Source organism: Jaculus jaculus, chromosome 17 (genome assembly GCF_020740685.1).
Source record: "Jaculus jaculus isolate mJacJac1 chromosome 17, mJacJac1.mat.Y.cur, whole genome shotgun sequence".
Classification (NCBI taxonomy): domain Eukaryota; kingdom Metazoa; phylum Chordata; class Mammalia; order Rodentia; family Dipodidae; genus Jaculus; species Jaculus jaculus.
The window spans coordinates 17,974,544-17,990,261 of record NC_059118.1 but is presented as its reverse complement, the minus strand read 5'-3'; the positions used below and the strand labels follow the sequence as shown (position 1 = coordinate 17,990,261).

General features: G+C 44.4%; 1 protein-coding gene and 1 non-coding gene across 3 annotated transcripts in view; both read right to left on the bottom strand.

Moving 5' to 3' along the window:
- Bsn (bassoon presynaptic cytomatrix protein) overlaps positions 1–15,718 on the bottom strand; it is a 126,236-nt gene that overhangs the window by 59,895 nt on the left and 50,623 nt on the right. The gene's annotated exons all lie outside the window — the stretch shown is intronic.
- LOC123455717 lies at positions 444–649 on the bottom strand. Its single transcript, XR_006634092.1, has one exon. It is a non-coding gene; the product is annotated as a small nucleolar RNA U3 (small nucleolar RNA).

The window sequence follows — 15,718 nt, the reverse complement described above, 5'->3', positions numbered from 1 at the left end:
CCATGTCTTAAAGGACAAACTGTTCTCCCCGGGGTAAAAGGGAAAGCTACACAGGGGGGAAGACATCCATCCACAAAAGCCTCGAGGCTTGTCAGAACATGCCCTGTCTGGGTGGCTGTGGGGGCAAGCATGTCACATGTAAATCATTACCACTCCCACCACCTAGAACAGCTCCCAGCAGCAGTGCGTGTTGAACTACTTCAATTAGTTGGGAAGCTCAAAGCAAAATCAAAAAGGCCAAGTTAGAAGGGCTCTAAGGTTTCCGATAGAGGCATGTCAGGGTCTGTGTCAAGAAGATGGTGGAGGGAGAAAATCCAGTGAGGATAAAGGAATAGTCCAAGATTCAGCCTACGGAATGAGAGGGAGGGAAAGTTACTGTAAGGAATATTTTTCACTGAACACTAAGCCTGTTCCTTTTAATTAATTTTTTTTTTTTTAATTTTGCCGCTCAGACTGCATCCTCTCCCTCCAGCTCCCCGGAAGGAGAGCAGGAAGGATCCTCAACAGCAGGCGGCGGCTGCAGCCAAGGATCAAGAGCCGCTTCACGCTCAGGAGACGCTGTGTGTCTTCCTGGTGGTTTCCGTATCCTACATGGCCAGAGACACTTCTCTAGTAAAGAGCTACAGAAAGGACCCCTGAAAGTAGTCTTTCCAGTACTTTTCTTTTATTGCTTCACGTAATAATCCGTTCTTCCTTCTTTTATCTCAGTTGTGCTTATTGGCTTTGAACCTGCCTAAGGGCAAACCCACTGTGTTCAATAATATTATAAGACAGTTATATCCCTGCGTATTTATGACAGGTTAAAATTGAAGCCATTTAATTCTTTTCTCTAAGTTTTTACAAAACAGTTGTTTTATCTGAAGAGTTAAAAACCCCGATTGACAAAAAAGTAATACCTACTGATTAAATGTTAGCCAATGACTATCTGAAGTACAAGACTTCTGAAGGGTTTTTCTATCAAAAACAATAAGAACCAGGGCTGGTTCTTAGCAGTTAAGGTGTTTGCTGCAAAGCCAAAGGACCCAGGTTCGACTCCCCAGAACCCACGTTAAGATGCACAAGGTGACACATGTGTTTGGAGTTCATTTACAGTGGCTGAAGGCCCTAGTGTGCCCATTCTTTCTCTCTGTCTGCCCCCTCAAATAAATAAAAAATAAAAATATTAAAAAACAACGGGGGGAGGGAGGGAATTACTATGGGATATTATTTACAATCATGGAAATCGTTAATTATTTTAAAAAAAAACACAGAGCAACAGCAAAATGGGAACTTTTCTTTAGTCAAGGTTATTCAACCAGACTTCTTGACTAAAAGTAATGAAGCCTGCTCCTTTTGGAGACAACAAATTATAGGATCTTGCTTTTTAACCCAGTCTGCAAACCTATGTCTTTTGGTTGGGGCATTGAGGCCATTGATATTAAGAGATATTAAAACCTGCTCCTTTTAACAGACACAGGAAATCCAGCAAAGGAAACCAGTCAGTGGGTAGAAAAGATAAAGGCAGAATCAAGGGGCTGGGGAGATGGCTCAGTGAATGAAGTGTTTGTCCTGTAACTCTGAGAGCCTGACTTTGAACCCCAAGCCCCCTGTAAAAGCCAGAAGTAAATGGCTCAGGGAAATCCATGGAAGATGGGGAGGAAAGATTGTTAGAGCCACAAGTTGGGTCATTATGCCCAGGGACACTGTCTCTTCTTCATAATTTATGGCTGTCCCCACAATCCCCATGGGGATGACCAGCATCCCCAAGGAGGGTCCTTTTGGAGGGGGGACAGGGATAAGGGGAAGGATGGTACTGGCATGTGCTGTTTACATCCTCAGTATGTCCATAACTAATAAAAAAATTTAAGAAAAAATATTTTAAAGAATGTGTCATTCTTTTTTTAATTTTTATTTTATTGATTTGAAAGACATAGAGAAAGAGGCAGACAGAGAGAGCAAAAGAAAGGAAAGGGAAGGAAGGAAGGAAGGAAGAAGGAAGGAAGGAAGGAAGGAAGGAAGGAAGGAAGGAAGGAAGGAAGGAAGGAAGGAAAGAAAGAAAGAAAGAAAGAAAGAAAGAAAGAAAGAAAGAAAGAAAGAAAGAAAGGGCATGCCAGGGCCTCTAGCCACTGCAAACAAACTCCAGATGCATGCACCACCTTGTGCATCTGGTTTATGTGGGTCCTGGGATTGAACCTGGGTCCTTTGGACTTGCAGGCAACTTCTTTAACCACTAAGCCATCTCTCCAGCCCATAAATTTTTTTTAAATAAAGGGGGGGGTAGAGAGATGGCTTCGCAGTTAAGGCGCTTGCCTGAGAAGCCTAAGGACCCAGGTTTGATTCCTCAGTACCTACATAAGCCAGATGCACAAAGTGGTATAAGCATCTGGAATTTGTTTGCAGTGGCTGGAGGCCCTTGTGTACCCATTCTCTCTCTATCTCTCTCTGTATTTCTCTCTATCTAATAAATTAATAAAAAAATATTTTTAAAAGCCAGAAGGACTGAAGAGATGGCTTAGTAGTTAAAGCACTTGCCTGCAAAGCCAAAGGACCCAGGTTTGGTTCCTGAGGACTCATATAAGCCAGATGCACAAGGTGGCATATGCATCTGAAGTTTGTTTGCAGTGGCTGGAAGCCCTGGCACACCCTTTCTCTCTCTCTCTCTCTCTCTCTCTCTCTCTGTCTCTCTCTCTCTCCCTCTTTTCTCACTCTCTCTCAAATAAATAAATAAATTTTAGCAGTCAGAGCTAATCTTTATTTAATCCCAGCACTTGGGAGGCAGAGGTAGGAGGATCATCATGAGTTCAAGGCCATCCTGAAAATACACAGTGAATTCCAGGTCAGCCTGGGCTAGAACAAGACCCTACCTCGAAGGAAAAAAAAAAAAAAAGCCAGAAGCTGTGGAAGAGACAGGAGAATTTCTCATAAGCTCATGAATGGAGTTGTGAATGAGAGATCCTTCCTCAAATGAGGTGGGAGACCACCCTAAGGTTGTGACTTCCATACATGCCATGGCTTGAATATAATGACACTCACACACATTCATTCATACATACATATATACACACTAAATATATACTTTAAAAAAAAGGCAGCTGGAGTGGCGGCTCATGCCCTTAATGCCAACACTTGGGAAGCAGAGGTAGGAGGATCACTGTGAGTTCAAGGCCAACCTGAGACTACATAGTGAATTCCAGGTTAGCCTGGGTTACAGTGACACCCTACCTTGAAAAATAAAAGTAAAAAAACAAAAACAAGGCTGTAGAGATTGCTCAGTGGTTAAAAGCATTTATTTGTAAAACCTGATGGCCAGGGAGCAATTCCCCAGTGTCCACATAAAGGCAGACACACAAAGAGGCACATATGTCTGGAGTTTGCAGTGGCCAGAAGTCCTGGTATGCCCATAACATTCTCTCTTAAATAAATAATTTTTAAAAAGAAGAGCTGTAGCTGCCCTCGGGAGGCAGAGGTAGGAGGTTCATTTTGCCTCAGAGGTACTAATATTGTAATTAGGAGGGGGTTGGGAGACCCTTTCTTTTCTAATCATGAAGTTATAAATACCAGTTTGTCCATCCAGGCCCCTGGCTGAAGCATTGTGGGAAGGGCGGAGAGTGGCATAGGAGATGAGAGAGCCTGTTTTTAAGGCGGAAAACTTCTGGAGCCTGTTTTTGCAACTTTGAACTCTGAAACTTAGTGGCAGGGTTCAGTCACTAACAGCACACATTTCACTGAGTCAATTCAATGGTTGAATACTTCAAAAGCCCAGTCTCAGGAGACAGTTAACTTCCATACTGGGGTAGTGATTCAATTGAAAACACAAAATAAAATCTTCATGTTAACTGATACCAAAAATGCTCTGTCTTGAATCATGAGAACCATCAGTTCTTGGTATTGCCTAGACCTGCATCTAGAGCTACATTGTTAAATCATTTTAGGCATGTGTTAGATGTCTGAAAATTTTGTTTAATGTAAACTTCATAACATACTGTCAGTCTTTTTTGTCTTAATAAAATTATAAATTTAGTAAAAAATTAAAATAAAATAAAAAGAAGCAACTGGGCGCGGTGGTGCACGCCTTTAATCCCAGCACTTGGCAGGCAAAGGTAGGAGGATTGCCCTGAGTTCGAGGCCACCCTGAGATTACATAGTGAATTCCAGGTCAGCCTCAGCTAGAGTGAGACCCTACATCAAAAAAAAAAAAAAAAAAAAAAAAAATTAAAAGAAGCAAAAACAGCAGGTCAAGCTGGTGGAGGAGGGAGAGGGTAGATATGAAGAAATGGCTGGCAGCCAAACAAAAAACTAAAAATACCTTATCTAGAGATAAATATAATTTAAAAACGGACAAGAAAGGTAAATGTCATAGAAGCTGTCTGATATCTACCAGCTTTCCTTCCTTTCTGCATTTAAGACTACTGATTCCATTGGCTAGAAACATAGCTTAGTGGTTAAGGCATTTGCCTGCAAAAACCAAAGGACCCAGGTTTGATTCCCCAGGACCCACATAAGCCAAATGCACATGGTGGCATATGTGTCTGGAGTTTGCAGTGGCTGGAGGCCCTGGTGCACCCATTCTCTCTCTCTCTCTCTCTCTCTCTCTCTCTCTCTCTCTCTCCCCCTTTCTTTCTTTTTTAGTATATATATATATAATTTTTTGTTTATTTTTATTTTTTTATTTGAGAGCAACAGACAGAGAGACAAAGGCAGAGAGAGAGAGAATGGGCGCACCAGGGCTTCTAGCCACTGCAACCGAACTCCAGACGTGTGTACCCCCTTGTGCATCTGGCTAATGTGGGTCCTGGGGAATTGAGCCTTGAACCAGGGTCCTTAGGCTTCACAGGCAAGTGCTTAACTGCTAAGCCATCCCTCCATCCCTCTCTTCCTCTTTCTATCTCTCTCAAGTAAATAAAAAAATATATATTTTTAAAAAGACTATTAACTTAAGCAACAGTCTTAACCCAACTCTGTTTGATATGGGAAAGGGGCTGTGCCAAGTCAGCCTGCCTCCCCTTCACCAGTCCTCAGTAACCCTATGGCCTCTTGTCCCATCCATGACCACAACTGGGAGACATAATCCAGATTGTAGTGGTCAGAAGCTGGGCTCCCCTCTGTTGGAAACCCTTGGGAAAAGCCTGGCACTAACAAGCTCTAGAGACTAAAAGATGCTCCAGACACCAGGTTACAGCAAGGCCACCAGAGAGGACATGGCTGCCTACTCCACAATGGGAAGCACCTGGGAGCTGCTCTCATTGCTGGCCTCAAGGAAGGCCTGCTTGGGGCCAATGTCCACAGGAAGGAAAAGAAGGGAGGCACAGAGCCAGGACAGGCCCAGAGGGAAACCGTGCTGGATCCACGTGGCAGCATTCTAGAGCATCCCCCACACCGCCTCCAGTTGAACATTTGAAAGAGAAATGACTCATATTAATAAGCTGTCTTTGTTCGTCAGAAGGGAGGTGAACCTAAGGAAACTTTCTATAAGTCAGAGCAGCCGGAAGAACCCCACAGCTTCAAACAAGGTTTTGATCCACTCATGGCTGACCTTTTGGTAATGGGCAATTGCAGCTGGGCAGACGCAGTGGGAGGACCCTCTCCTGTGGGGCCATCCCAGTGGTCCCCAGGCATGCAGGCAGTGAAGCAGAGGCTGTGTAATGATGGGCCCTGGGCTTCCTCTCTTGGGCAAGGATGTGAGAATTCAGAAAGTTTGGGCTTAGAAAAAAATTTCAGTTTTTCGCACAAGAGAACATTTTACTCATTCAGCTATCAGACCAGAGGCCTCTTTTCTCTTTCTCTCTCTTTTAATTTATTATTATTGTTGTTTATTTTGAGAGAGAGAGGATGGGCATGCCAGGGCCTCCAGCCACTGCGAACAAACTCCAGACACGTGCGCCCCCTTGTGCACTTGTGTCACTGGGAGTCTGGCGACATGGGACCTGGAGATTCAAACATGAGTTCTTAGGCTTTGCAGGCAAACATCTTAACCATTAAGCCATCTCTCAAGCCCTCGTTTTAACTTTTATTTATTTATTTGCAAGGAGAGAAAGAGACAGAGAGAGAGAGAGGGAAAATGGGTGGGACAGGGTCTGTAGCCACTGCAAACTCCAGATGCATTCACCACTCTGTGCATCTGGCTTTTTGTGTGTACTTGGGAATCAAACCCAGGTTGTTAGGCATTGCAGGCAAGAGTTTTAACCACTAAGTCATCTCTCCAGCCCCCCCCCCCACCCCGCTTTTTGACCATGTGATCCTATCAATACAATGTTTATTCATTCCCAACCTGTATTTATCCTTTCATTACATGCATTCAGATCATTGATAAAATGCCACCCCAAGTGGAAAGGTTGTAAAAGATGATAGAAAATAAACACAGAGCTGGGAACGTAGCTCAATTGGTAAGGCTACACTGGGCAGTGGTATCACAGGCCTGTATCCCAGCACTCAGCAGATGGAGGCAGAAAGATCAGAGGCTCATGATCATCCTCTGCTCCACGGGCAGTCTGAGGCAGCATGAAAGAAATAAGGAAGGAAAGGAAGGAGGGAAGGAAAAGATGTAAGTAGAAATATATTTTCTGCCTTGTTCTACATTCCCACTCCACCCCCCACGCTGCATATGCACCCTAATTTGGAGACCACAATAAACTTCCAATCCCTAGTCTTTAAAAGTTGTTAAAGTTTAAGCCAGGTGTAGTGGTGCAAGCCTTTAATCCCAGCACTCGGGAGGCAGAGGTAGGAGGATCACCATGAGTTCGAGGCCACCCTGAGACTACAGAATGAGTTACAGGCCAGCCTAGGCTAGAGCAAGACCCCACCTCAACAAACAAACAAACAAAAAAGTTATTAAAGTTGGGCTGGAGAGCTGGTTTAGCAGTTAAGGCGCTTGCCTAAGAAGCCTAAGGATTCAAGTTCAACTGTCCAGGGTCCAGGTAAGCCAGATGCACAAAGTGATGCAAGAGTGCAAGGCCACACATGTGCATAAGGGGGCGCACACATCTGCAGTTTAATTATAGCAGCTGGTGGCCCTGGCACACCAGTTCTCTCTCCCTCTCTCTCTCTCTCTCTTGCATAAAAAAAAGGCCAGTCTGTTGGGCTTGCCTAAAAAAAAAAAGAAAGAGAGAGAGAGAGAGAAAGAAAGAAAAGAAAAGAAAAAGTTAAAGTTTTTAAAAAAGTCATTAAAATTTTTGTTGGTTAGCAGATCAGATTCTTCCCAGTCCCTAACCCTTTCCATGGGAAGTATACTTAGGTCAGTGACAGGAAGGTCCAGGCAATCATGGGCTGGCTTTAATATGCTTTCTGACTGCTTAGGAACCCCCCCACCAAAAAAAGAAATCTGCTCTACTGACTCAGACACAATGGTGAGGGTCTCCAGCACACTTATCTATAGCACTCAGAAGGTCCTTGGGATTGGACAAGAAGCTGTCACTATGTCCACAGTAATTATGAATAACCCCACTGAGAAGTACCCTCTGTGGGAAGGGGGCAGGGGAGAGCAAGACCCAGTGGAAACGCAACCAAATTGCAATATGTTCACATATTAAAGTTCTCAATTTTAAAAGAAAGGAACAGGGCTGGAAAGATGGCTTAGCAGTCAAGGCACTTGCCTGTGAAGCCTAAGGACCCACGTTCAATTCCCCACTACCCACGTGTACTCGGCTGCTTCAAGTCACTAAGATGAACTTCCAAACCTGGCACAGTTATGGAGGAAGGGGTATTTTGCTGAAGCTTAACAGATCAGGGGTAAGTTCCATAATGGCAGAAGAAGCTGGCCTGCTTTCACAGGTCTAAGCATAGAGAGATGCCACAAGCCAAAGCCCAAAAGCCAGGCCACCCAGCACACTTTAGGAACTCCAAGCAAAGCTGAGGCACTTAGCATATCTTTAGACTGGAATTCCACATCCACTGCCACACCTTAGGGCTGGACCCTAGGATCCAGCCAGGTGGCTGGAAATCCAAGGAGTTTTAATAAATTCCTGAATCTATTCAAACTACCACACCATATAAATCAGATGCATAAAGTAGTGTACACATCTAGAGTTCATTTGTAGGGTCTAGAGGCCCTGGTGTGCCCATTCTCTCTCTATCTGCCTCCTCCTCTTCTCTCTCTCTACTAAATAAATAAATAAAATATCTTAAAAGGATGGCACATGCAAGTAGCATCTGTTGTCAATGACACTGTAGTTCTACACTTGTGTAATCTCTGGCACTGGCATTCATTTCATTATTGTCGCTCATAATTTGCTTTTATTTATCTGTTATATGAAAAATCCAAATCCTTTTTTCTTTCTTCTTCTTCTTCTTTTTTTTTTTTTTTTGGTTTTCTAAGGTAGGGTCTCACTCTAGCTTAGGTTGACCTGGAATTCACTGAATTCACTATGTAGTCTTAGGGTGGCGTTGAACACTCCGTGATCCTCCTACCTCTGCCTCCCAAGTGCTGGGATTAAAGGTGTGCGCCACCATGTCCAATGAGGTGCTATCTTGAAACCAGGGGTAACCTAGGGTTCCAAGGCAACAGTGGAGGTGGGGGAGGAAAGGGTTACACTATAAACAGAGCTTCCCAACAGGTTGTCGTCTTTCTTTCCCAACCTTGTAGCCCCACTCTGAGGGTAAGATTCCAAGACCTAAAGGACCCCAGAGTGACCCAGACAACCAGCAACTCAAGCCTGGCCAGAGCCTCCACTGCAGGTCTAGACTAACGCCCTTGGGAACATACACACTCACAGCCCCGAGCCAACAAACTCACGAAGGAACATTCTTGTTGCCCACCACCCCCGCTCTGGTTTACCACTCTGAAACATCTCACGGGACTCCTCCCGAGGCCAAATAACAAGCCTCAACAGGCCCCAGGCCAGTCTGTGAGCTCCGACTGCTTTGCTGCTCCTGGGGGAGTGTTTGGAATGAGCCTGCAGGTGGGTTAGCAAGGAAGAATGCTGCAAGAAGGCCTGATAAGAACAAGAGTTGCTGGCATCCAACACAGAGGAAGCCAGGTCTCTGGGAGGGCAGTTAAGAGCCAGGCCCTCATTGCAAGGATAGCAAACCCTAGGGACCCCATTATCCACCCCCGAGGCCTAAGTGGGTCTGCTAGGTTGACAGCATCTCTCAGGAAGATCTGATTTGACATTGGTTCCCTTCACCACCAATCCCCAGAATCAACAGAAAGGATGGATACCTTACCAACTAATTGGTAAGGATGCCTGGAGAGCTGGGGCCCTGGGAAGGGTCAGTGGGAATACCATTGCCATCAATTAGAAAAAGGAAATGCCATTGACTTGTCATCTATGATGTAAACCCTTATACCTGCCTCAAGTGACACCCAGCTTCTTAGAGGGTCTCACTCAGATTTGGGCCAGGTATACCTCAGGCCAAATCCATTCCCCATTAGAAAGAAGCCAGAGTAGGGCTGGAGAGATGGCTCATCCATTAAGGCGCTTGCCTGCAATGTCTAAAAACCCAGGTTTGCATCCCCAGTACCTGCCGTAAAGTCAGATTTACAAAGTGTGTGTATGCACCTGGATTTTGTTTATGGTGGCTAGAGGCCCTAGGGCACCCATATTCTCTCTCTCTCCTCTCTCTCCCTCTCTTTCTCTCTCTTTGCAAATAAATAAATAAAATATTAAAAAAATATAAACCAGGGGTTGGACAGATGACTTAGTGGTTAAGGCACTTTCTTGTGAAGCCTAAGGACCCAGGTTTGATTCCCAGGACCCAAACAAACCAGATGTACACAGTGGCTCATGCATCCGGAGTTTGTTTGCAGTGGTTGGAGGACCTGGTATGCCTATTATGTCTCTGCCTCTCCCTCTCTTTCCCTCTCCCTTCCTCCTTTCTCTCTCAAACATATATAAAATATAATTTTTTAAAAAAAGAAACCAGAGGGTGTATAGTAGTGGTTAATGTAGTGTTTACCTTTAGCCTTCCCCAAATCCCATTTTTACCTCTCTCCTTTGTCTTTCCAATGTCCATATGTGGGCATCAGAAAGCTCACACCAGCAGAGTTTAGATTTGAAGGCTGAATGTTTCTCTGTGATAGTCATGTGAATGATGGGTTGCCTGAAGGTTAGTGAGTGATGGATGCAATCCCCTTAGCCGAAGGGCTGTGTTGTGGGCTACTAATCCTTTAATTATAGTCTCCTCGTTGATGTCTTAGGGAGTTTATCTCTAGGAGTTTTCATTTATTCATTCATTTTTATAAAAAGAACTCATAGGTCTGGTGTAGTGGTGCACACATTTAATCCCAGAACTCAAGAGGAAAAGGCAAGAGGATTGCCATGAGTTTGAGGCCAGCATGAAGCTGCAAAGTGAATTCCAGAGTGAGACCCTACCTTAAATAAAATAAACTCATAGGATAGGATAGTCATCGTGGTGCATACCTTTAATCCCAGCACTTGGGAGGCAGAAGTAAGAGGACCACTGTGAGTTCAAGGTCACCCTGAGGCAACAGAGTGAATTCCAAGTCAGCCAGGGCTAGAGCAAGACCCTGCTTAAAAAAAAAAAACACAAAAAAACTCATAGAAATCATATTATCTGAGTTCTTGATTATTTGTGATCTTTAAACTTGAACAACAGCTTGGTTGGATATAAAATTCTAAATTCACAGAATTTTATTTCTGTGTATATACTTGGGCAGACACACTTTAATTTTAATTCTGAGTTCACAGAATGGGTTGAACAACCCATATCTATTTTGCCTGAAAGTGAGCATGTCTTTTTGGACTAAAGAGTTATTAGCTGGGTCTGCTAGCACAGGCCTGTAATCCCAGCTATTCAGGAGGCTGAGGAAGAAAGGCAGAAAGATCACAAGTTCAATGCCTGCTGATTTACACAGTAAGTCTCAAGGCAAGCCTGAAAATAGGTGAGTCTGGAAAAAATGTTAAAAAGATGGCTGGAAGCTGGGTGTGGTGGCGCATGCCTTTATTCCCAGCACTTGGGAGGCAGAGGTAGGAGGATTGCCGTGACTTCGAGGCCACCCTGAGACTACATAGTGAATTCCAGGTCAGCATGGGCTAGAGTGAGACCCTCCCTCAAAAAACAAAACAAAAAAATAAATAAATAAAGAGGGCTGGAGGGCTGGGGAGTTTGCTTAGTGGCTAACGTGCTTACCAGCAAAGCCAGAGGACCCAGGTTAGATTACCCAGTACCCACATAAACCAGATGCACAAAGTGGCACATGTGTCTGGAGTTCATTTGCTGTGACTAGAGGCCCTGGTGCACCCATTCTCTTTCTCTATCTGCTTCTGTGTCTCAGATAAATAAATACAATATTTTTTTTTAAAGAGGGATGGAGAGATGGCTTAGGGGTTAAGGTGCTTGCCTGCAAAGCTTAAGGACCCATGTTTACCTCTCCAGATCCCACATACGCCAGACACACTAAGAGGTGAAGCAAGCACAAGGTCGCACATGCCCACTAGGTGGTGCAAGTATCTGGCGTGCAACTGTAGTGACTAAGGCCCTGTTGCGCCAATTCTCTCTCTCACTCTCTCTAAAATAATAATAATAATAATAAAGAGGGCTGGGGTTATATCACAGTAGTAGAACACTTCATTTATGAGGACTTAAATTCAATTCTAAGTACTGCAAAAAAAAAAAAAAACCCAACTTATATATCCTTTATTTCAATGGGGGAATTTTTCTTCCATTATATCTCTTTTAATATTATCTATTTATTTGAGAGAGAGAGACAGAGAGAAAGAGAATGGGTGTGCCAAGGCCTCCAGCCACTGCAAATGAACTCCAGACACATGTGCCACATTGTGCATCTGGCTTATGTGCATCCTGGGGAATCAAACCAAGGTCTTTTGGCTTTGCAAGCAAACACCTTAACTGCTAAGCCATCTCTCCAGCCCTCTTCCATTGTATCTTTAAATGTTTCTGTGTCCCATTTGCTTCTTCTTCATGGATATCCGCGATATGTACTTGGAATTTCTTTTGTCTTTCCATGTGATTTTCCCAACACCTACCACACCCTGCTCAATTCCTGTGGCAGTGTAACTCCCCAGTAATTTCTTGGCTTCACACAGGTGTCAGGGACACTCTCTAAGAGGCTACGTCAATAGTCTCCACATAGCTTCCTGAACTAGTCCCAAAAGGGAGCTATTGCTTTTGGCCTGTAGACTCTGAGCTCTTTGTCCTAGTTGCACAAGGCAGGCTTCTCTTCCTAGGATCCTTCCTCATTCTAGCCTGTTTTTCCTCATCTTGGAAACCATTCTGTTTATTGTACTTCAGGTTACTGGTATTTGAAGGTAGAGTTTTCATATTCTGTTCTTACAGCTTTTGGATAGCTCAGTAAAGAGATTGAGCAAAGAGGTGTTTTCACTTATATTTAACCAGAAGGCATTTTACAAACCAAAACAAAGCCATTTTTCTCTGGCTCTCCATCTGTGCAAGTTTTGAATTTTTCTTTTTCCTTTTCTTTTCATGTGTTTGTTGTTGCTGTATGTGTTTCTTTTTCTTTTTTTCAATTTAGAGAGAGAGAATTGGCACACCAGGGCCTCAGTCACCGAAATCGAATGCCAGATGCTTATGCCACCTAGTGGGTATGCGCAACCTTGCGCTTGCCTCACGTTTGTGAGTCTGGCTTACCTGAGATCTGAAGTTGGTCCTTAGGTTTCCCAGGCAAGTTCCTTAACTGCTAAACCATTACTCCATCCCTGTGTGTATTTCTTTTTGAGGTAGGGTCTGTAGCCCAGGTTGATCTGGAATTCACTCTGTAGCTCCAGGCTGCCCTCCAACTTATGGTGATCCTTCTATCTCAGCTTCCCAAGTGCTGGAAATAAAGGCTTTTAAGTTTTTCTAAAGAATGGACCTTTTTATAAATCTGATTATAAACTTTACACCACATCCCTAGGCAAAAAGAAGTACATACTTATGAATTTTTTAAAAAATTATTATTTCAGAGTTACTTAGACCTCCTGAAGCCTATAGAAGGATAAATTTCTTTATGGGCTATTTGGTGCTCAACAAGTGCTACTCCCATTTATCACACTAGCTTGTCTCCTGTGAAAATATATATTTGGGCTGGCGAGATGGCTTAGCAGTTAAGCGCTTGCCTGTGAAGCCTAAGGACCCCGGTTCGAGGCTCGGTTCCCCAGGTCCCACGTTAGCCAGATGCACAAGGGGGCGCACACGTCTGGAGTTCGTTTGCAGAGGCTGGAAGCCCTGGCGCACCCATTCTCTCTTCCTCTATCTGTCTTTCTCTCTGTGTCTGTCGCTCTCAAATAAATAAATAAATAAGTAAATAAATAAAATGTTTAATATATATATACTTATTTATTATTTGTTTATTTAAGAGGAGAGAGAAAAAGGGAGAGAGGCAATAGGCATGCCAGGGCTTCTAGCCACTTAAATGAACTCCAGATGCATGCACCACCTTGTGCATCTTAGCCTTGTCTCTTAATTGTCACCACATGCCCCTACATGTAAGCCCTGACTAAGGCCTGGGTGCTCATAGGCAAGCCAGCTAGCTACTTTACTAAATCCCTGACCATCCGTTCTCCAGAAAGCTTACAACTGTTTCCATAGCACTATTTGAACCTGATCTCTGATGTGGAGCCTCAGTAGTTTTCCTCCGTATGGGCTAGGGCTCAGTGCTGCCTCCCTAGAAATGTTTACCATTTGTCTCTCAAGTCAGACTATGAACCCCATGAGGACAAAGGTTCCCAAAACTTAATGTGGTAGCCATCCTTGTTTGCAAGCTGAAGGACGCAAGTTTCACAACTTTGTTGTTATTGTTTTGGTTTTTCAAGGTAGGGTCTCACTCTAGCCCAAGCTGACCTGGAATTCACCTACGTAGTCTCAGGGTGGCCTCGAACTCATAATGCTCCTCCTACCTCAGCCTTGCAAGAGCTGGGATTAAAGGTGTGTGCTACCACGCCTGGTTTATAGCTTGTTTTAATTAATGGTGAAAAATTAAATTGTAATTAGGCAAGGTTAATAGGAAATAACCTCTCTAGGGCTCCTTTTAGGTGAGCTAGACAGTTATATTTACACTACTCAGCTTTTACAAAATTCTGGTTCAACCAATTATACACAGATTTCCAGAGGAAATGAGACAGAGATTGGATGTTTACAAAGTAGGAAGAGTTGGTTTCTTCAGAAGAACCCGATGTAAGGGAGAATGTTCCAGCTTTGCAATCAGGGCCTTCATGCCTTTTCCTCACTTATTCATCAGATTGCATTATCAGCTGCTGCTGATTCCAGCAGAGATGACGCAGGAGGAGATTCATGATGGAAGCCATAGAGAAGGGAAAAGAAGGTAAGCAAGTATCTAGGCCAGAGCTGCTACCAAGACCCAAGTCAGCACCTCCTTGAAGAACCCCTGTCTACTTCCTCCGAGGCTGTTCCGATGGCCTGACCTAGCATACCGGAAGAAACGAGGACCCTCCGACCTTAGGAACTCTTTCTTTTCTTTCTTTCTTTTTTTTTTGGGGGGGGGGTTCAAGGTAGGGTCTTCCTGTAGCTCAGACTGACCTGGAATTCACTATGTAATCTCAGGGTGGCCTCAAACTCACATTGATCCTCCTACCTCTGCCTCCTGAGTGCTGGCACTAAAGGTGTGCGCCACCATGCCCTGTTTAGGAACTCTTTCTTTTTGGCACCATAAGGACCAAACTCAGGATGTTGGTCTTTGACTGTGCCTCCCAGCACCCACACCTATTGTACTGCATTACATATGAGACCTAAGGAACTTGCTAATCTTTCTGGTCTATAGTGACTGGGGCCGCCTCTAAGGAGACTCCAGACCTACTGAGTATCTCTGTGTGCTCCTCTACCTGGCTCAGGTTTCTGAGGGATACACCTTAGGTCCCCTCTCAATGGCTTTTATTCATGTTTCCCAAGTCTGTCTTCTGAGAGTGCCATAGCTTCCAAGGGTGGCCACCAAGTCTCCTGTTCCCAACTCAGCTTTTAGACATCTGCATTGGGACCCAACATGGATGCAACTTTGAGCTAGGTGGTGTCCTAGTTTCCTGACCTGAAGTTCTAATTAGGAGTCAGAAGTCATTGCATAAAGCTGAGCCAGCTCTTCCTTCCCAGTTCCAGCCACTGCAAATTCTACTGCCACAGCCCTTACCACAGGGACAGCGCCATCTGGGCATGTCAGCTCTCTTCCAAATTCTGCTACAACTAGGAAGTCAAGATAAACCAAAAGAAATCTGCAATTCTTTGTGACTCTGGAGAAAGCAGGCCCCAGCCCTAGGACCCCATCCCTCAAAGAAAATAAAAGCCAGGACTCTGGCCTAGAAACACCAGAAGTTTTTCCTAGTCTTCAGACCCAGTACTGAGGAGAGACTCAGCACTCAACCTGCCTACAGGGGCTTCCAGAATGCATCCTCATCCCCCAAAATGCCCAGAGTTCTGCTTAATGTCCGGCTCTGCTCTAAGCACCGGAAGGAGGAAAGAGACAACTGCATGGTTGTGAGATGCACAGTGCATGACACACACACATGAAAATGTCATCAAGAACTGGCATAGTGGCACACTCCTATAATCCCAACACTCAGGAGGCTGAGGCTAGCCTGGACTACATAGTAAGACCCTGTTTCAAAAGAAAAAAAAAAAAGCCAGGTATGGGCACATGCCTTTAATCCCAGCACTTGGAAGGCAGAGGTAGGAGGATCACTGTGAGTTCAAGGCCAGCCTGAGACTACACAGTGACTACACAGGTCAGCCTGGGCTAGAGTAAAACCCTACCTTGAAAAAAAAAGGGGGGGGGAGTAGGGTAGGGATGTAGCTCAGTTGGTACAGAGCGCTTGCCTAG